The sequence below is a fragment of the Phalacrocorax carbo genome, chromosome 9, assembly GCF_963921805.1.
Source record: "Phalacrocorax carbo chromosome 9, bPhaCar2.1, whole genome shotgun sequence".
Taxonomy (NCBI): Eukaryota; Metazoa; Chordata; class Aves; order Suliformes; family Phalacrocoracidae; genus Phalacrocorax; species Phalacrocorax carbo.
Genome location: NC_087521.1, coordinates 4,826,759 through 4,832,758, shown reverse-complemented (window position 1 = coordinate 4,832,758; position 6,000 = coordinate 4,826,759). Strand labels below are relative to the sequence as shown.

Here is a 6,000-nt window from a genome sequence, read left to right as displayed (position 1 = left end):
TGTTGATTTTTTTTTCTTAACTTGCTAAAATGTTTTCCATTTTCCTCTTGTTCTCTGAAAATCATGCCAATAACTCACTACAAAGGAAACGATTTCAGATGAATACAGGTAATTAGAAGTGTCAAGAAATCAGCAGAGAGTAGGGTGTCTGCCATCATTTCTGTGGAAAGAGTGCCAGATTCCCTTTCAAAAAGGTCTTTGTCATTTTTTAATAGAAGGTAATTAATGTAGACTACAGTAAAGTGTACAGGATCCCAGTCACTTGTCTTTCTTTCCTTAGAAATGGGACCATAAAGATGTTTTGATTTCTAGAAACAATCTTCTGAGGTTATTTGAAAATGACTTTTAATTAAAAGCATAGTCCTTTTAGTCTTTTCATTATTTTAAAAGCAAGAAGAGGAAGAATTTGGAAAGGGCACTTTTATAAGGGTTAAAAGAAAAAAAGTTTTATTTTAAAAAGTCCGGAGATAAGTAGTTTGTTTCGAAAGTGGCAGGATGATTTCACATAACTGATAGTATCCACTGAGGAGAACACTAGAAACAGATCCGAACATGGAAATCTATCCACTAGTAGCTCAACATTGAACAATCTGAATACAGAAAGGTGAAACGGCAATGCTTTTGTAATGAAAATTACATATTCAGTTTGTGAAATGTTAAATACTAGTGGTACCAAAAATAATCACTTTGCTATATTGATAACCATACCTCTGACAGACAAACCCAAATCATCTTAGATAGACCTGTACCAAATCTAGGATTTCAAAGAAAATTGAGCACTTTATGGAAAAGTATTCTGAAGTCTAGAAAAAATAGGGCTTATGTTTTTTAAAAACTGTGTACAGTAAACCAGAAAGTCGAATCATTAAGTCATCAGTGCACTGAGATCAGTAACTTCCCTTCACAAGGAGTTAAGGCCTCACAACAAACCAGAACAACCAACCCCAATAAAAAGTATCCCACATCTAATCAACTGGGTAATCCTACTATGCTACTAGTGTGAATTACTAGACACACTCTTTGCAGTCATAAAATTATCCAGAACTTTTCTGATTATAATTACAATATTTCCCCTATTTCCCTTCACATTTCCTACAATGTCTGCCATCCCTGATCCTTGATGACATAGAGAAATAACCATTGAACTAAGACATTAAAATATTTCCTCTCTTTTGTTTTATTATGGTGGACAGCTAGAGGGATGAAAATTATGTTTGTAGTGATACAATGAGGTATACCAATACAGAAATTTTATTTTAAACAAAAGACCAAGTTTAGTGAATGTGGTTAAGCATTGTGAAACACAGACATCAAAACTTCTTTGATAATGGAAAGTATGGAAGACTAATAAAAAAGTATAGTGTGTGTAAGAAAGAATATCACAAATTTTAACTTTGCATTTCCATCTGTATGTTCAGTAATAGAAGAAATTTATAACACATTTACCAACACTATTTATTTGTGCTACAATGAGGTCATCAGTTTGGATTTTAAGGCAACATAGACGTCTAAAAGTAAGAAGCTGACAACCTTCTGATTTATGTAAATCAAGACTAACACATTTCATAGTCTGCATGTCACTGCCAACAGGAATTAAAAAGTAGTAACAAACATAAACAGCTCTCTTCTTCATGGTTCAGAAAATAGTAGATCTTGGGGCAGAAACTCCCAGTGTCTTCAGTTCATGTCTTTTCTTCTGGATCTGCAAGCTGACGTTTCCTACTGCACATGTAGGTTCACAGCTGCAGGCGCCCTCTCATTGGGGATTGCTTCTGCTGTATGCTAAAATCAATGGAAAGACTTTCACAAATTCCAGTGGGCATTATACTATTTTCTATAGTGATAAAATGCAGAAAAGGTGCTACAAGAAATTTTAAAGGTTTGTTGCCTACTCTATAGCTCTGAAGAATGAGAGCTGGAGAGCAACTGCTCTTCATCAGGCTTAATTTGTGTTTCTAACTCCCTTGAGCAAGAATGACAAAGGTTGGAAAGAGTCAACCCATGTATATATTTTAACATTAAGAGGGAGTTCAAACCTTTGATCTTGAGACAAATCTAGCAAAGCAGCAAGAGTACTATTTCAGATCAATAGGTTGTAGAGTGCTGTACTTGAGTATTAAATTTACTGAAACAAAATGCTGCTAGAAGTTGAGGCAAAACAGTTGTAAGCCTATAAATAAGAAAAGGGTTTTGTCCTAGGAAGCCATGAAATTAAGTAGAATAGTTAGACGATACTTCTGAAAATTTATAATTATTGTACCCCTGTTTTATTTCTCAAAATAGGTAAAAAATTTGTGTTAGTTTATTACTGGGTTAAAATCGATAGCATGGTAAAATTATCATAGAAAATATAGTAAAAATAACTATCTCTTGCAGTAATACCACCTAATTTCTCAAAAGAGCATCAAAGTGAACATAGCCTGGCAAGTTCTCTGTTATAGTCATAACTTTGTGATGAACCACTGGCATAAAGTAATCTTAACCACAGCATAGCTGTAAAAGGTGTTAACATAAGTCAATCAGTAACAGTCTGATATGTAAATTTGGAACACTCCTCTAACACTTATAAGACCAGGTGCAAGTTGGGGTCACTATTTTGCAATATTCTAAATGTGTGACCTAACACTAAGTAATTGCTTATCCTGAGTAACTGTCTCAAGCTCTCTGTGCTTGAACTATCCCACTGTGTGTAAGACAGCAGCTCTCCAAATGTAATACATTAGTTGTAGTATTAAGACATTTCAAAATTGCACATAGCTGGACACAAGAGTTGGAAGCTGCTACTTCAGGGAATGAGAATCACCACTGGCAATATCACAGATAACAGTGGTATCCAGCCAGAAATTCAGAGTTAGGTTTCTGACACCTCAGGTGAACATCTCACTACTGAACTCTTTAATCTGTCTGCTGGACTAATTAAAAGTCAAATAGCTCACAGAGGAGCAAAAAAGCTACCCCCACTCATGTCACAAGGTGGGGAGTTCAGCTTCCCACACTTGGGAGATGGGAACCACAGACTAAAGACCCAGATTTAAACAGACAGCAGGGAAACACAAAACCCTGGCCAATAGACAACTGATTATTTAAAGACCTTTGTCATTTTGATAGAAAATTCTGTCCTGGGCCTAAAAAAACCATATCTGTCATAAATTACTTTACAGTGGATATGCCTGAGAAAAAGTTTCCACTGAATCCCATTTCTATTCCAGGATGTTGGTTGTTTTATAAAAACACATTCAGTCCAAGAGAAAAAAAAAAAAAAAAAAAAACACAACAAAAAACCATGGAAGTCAAAACTAGCTCTATTCCTATTACTCTGTTCATCTCCAAGTATTAAAAAAAGCATAACTGCAGCTCAGCTGAAATTTATACAGAGACAATAGGCTCTGCACCTTTTGATATTCACTCATATTCTTGTCCATTCCTTACTTATAGCAGAGACTACAAAGATATTTTTTAATTGAATTGGGAACTTTTTAATGTAAGAAAACAATTCCACTTTGAAAATAAATATATACGATGAGGCAAGTATTTCATAATTATGACAAAGTGTATGAATTTTTCCTTTCTTTTAGCTTGCTAAGCTATCTCAAACTAATGACATATAAATATTATACAGAATATGTACAGCTTATTAATGTATAAGCAAAATATGTTGAGTAATATACTAAGATTTATACTTCCAGTAGGGTTTTTTTCCCCTTAACAGATTTCATTAATTACTAGCAAAGACACCAGTGGTTGTGTCTTGCCATCTCCTAGCATAGAGAAAGAAGCATGATGGAGCTGGAATTGTGTGTTGAGCATGCAACTTTTGTTTTCAATTATAGTACTGTACCAGATCAACAGAAAGGGAAAGGTCTGTATTTTATGATAAAAAGTGAACACAGTGAACATTTAACTATGATGATTTCCCTGCAAAGTTTTTTTAAAGATCCTCATTCTTGTGCAAAAATCAGTTAGTTTTGTAACGATAAATCTATTTCTTCCACCAAAAATTGTGCTTTTTCATGAAAACTATATCAATATTTTTCAGCCCAAGCATATTAAAACAACATCAATGTTTTGAACCTGCATGACATAAAAAAGTAGCTGGTCACAAAGATGTGAGTGTCCTTTGAACTGTTTACACTCATGCAGCCCAGTGGGACTGTTGCTTGTTGAAAGATGACAAATAAAACAGGAAGCTGCTTTAAATTGGTATTGGCTGTTGCCGCAAAACTTTTCCTAATTTGCTTGCTACAGAAGTATGTCTTTCACCACAGCACAGTTCAGCACAGTAGTAAATACTGTCTGTATCTGTGCACATGCATGTAGACATCTAAATACCATGCTGGTGGAACAAAAATTCCAATATTAACAACAATAAGCAAATATAGCTTGGTATTATTTATTCCATTTGCCCTTCGTGCAAGGTGCAAGAACACTTGGAATATCAATATAGTTGAAAACCACACTGCAACCTATTGCATTTCCATTTTCTTCAAGCAAATTTTTTGAAGACAAGAGAAGGAAGCAATCCCTGCAGTGGCCAGCAAGTTCTATAGACTCACCTATTTTAGGTCAATGTGGAATGATTCAAGCATTTTTAACTATTCAGTCAGGACAACTCTTTTTTGATATTTACATTAAATTATGTGGGTGTTCTCCACTTTAATAACAAGAAGCAACATTTAATAACAAGACAATAACATCTAACAATATATAGCATTTAATAATATTAATAACTAAAAATAGAATATAATCGAAACCTAAGTTTAAATAAAAGAAATAACATCTAACACACAAGTTAATGTCTTAAAATGAATTTTGAAAAGGAGTTAATTAAACAGTGCTAGCAATTTCAGCTACCAAACTAATTCAACATGAATACAAAACTATGTCAAAAGAATTTCCCCACTTAGATCAGCAGCAAGGCTCCTGCTACAATACTGTAAACAGTATCAATCATTATCTTGTTGATTCCAGAAAATCCAGGTACAAAGTGTTACCACTGTGGATCATGAAGAAATTGTAATTTTCCTATATATCCTATTTATTTCAAATATAGCAAGTTGCAAACACCCCTTGCTATAGCTTTCACATCTCCTCAAAGCCACTGAAGTGTAAATGCCTGGGAAGAGATACAAAATCCTTAAACAGGTAAAACCAGAGATATGAGCACCGAGTTTAGAATTAGCAGCAGAACAAGAATTAGAGCAGTACTGGGACATCTGAATCAGTGTGGAGTCTAGGAAGATCTTGCCAGTGTCTCAGCTTCTTCATGTGTAATAAGGAATTCTCTCTCCCATTTACATCAAACTGTGATAGAATTAATCACATGATTAAGGGAGATCCGTGAATTGTCTTTTACATGTAAGTTCTGAGGATCTTTAAACAGGAAATTGGGAGGTTTCACCTCTTTAAGGTTTGCATTTTTACTTTTGTGAACTCATACCTAAAAAAGTATTTTTAGGTTTTAGATTAGAATGAACTCAAGCCCAGACTCTTTCATATACCATTTTAACATAACATACCTAGAAATGCCCAAAATTAAACCTAAGTTCTCAATAGTATTCCAATTTGATTACATTTTACTCAGGATCTACCCTTTGAGCAGGATTATTTTTAGTTGGATAACTGAAATACAATGGATATAATCCACTAGAATTACCAAAAGAAAAATCTTACTATTGTTAAGTAAAACCAAAGTGAACTTGAATTTCAGTTCTATTTTGGACTCATGCCTAAATTTTAAACTTACTCATGTCCAAATACAACTTCATTGATTGTAAATAGACAGGTCTGATATACTGGTCTCTTCCCCCACAACCTCTTACTCTCAAAAAAATACCATTTAATGGAACAACAAACACTAAATACATGCAGAACAAGAATCGGATCATCTATAGAGAAGGAGAGAGTGTAAGTTTTTCATTATGAACAAATAAAACAGAAAACAATCTTGGGAAATTCCATTATTCTAGAAATCTACATCTTAGAGCAATTTGGTCTGATGGA

At 34.0% G+C, this 6,000-nt stretch overlaps 1 long non-coding RNA gene across 1 annotated transcript in view; it reads right to left on the bottom strand.

Moving 5' to 3' along the window:
• Positions 1 to 291: 291 nt before the first annotated feature.
• The window catches only part of LOC135314931 (uncharacterized), a 32,044-nt gene continuing 26,335 nt past the window's right edge, over positions 292 to 6,000 (bottom strand). The window contains exon 3 of the long non-coding RNA XR_010374352.1: positions 292 to 1,782. This is a non-coding gene — a long non-coding RNA (uncharacterized LOC135314931). The remainder of the gene's footprint in view (positions 1,783 to 6,000) is intronic.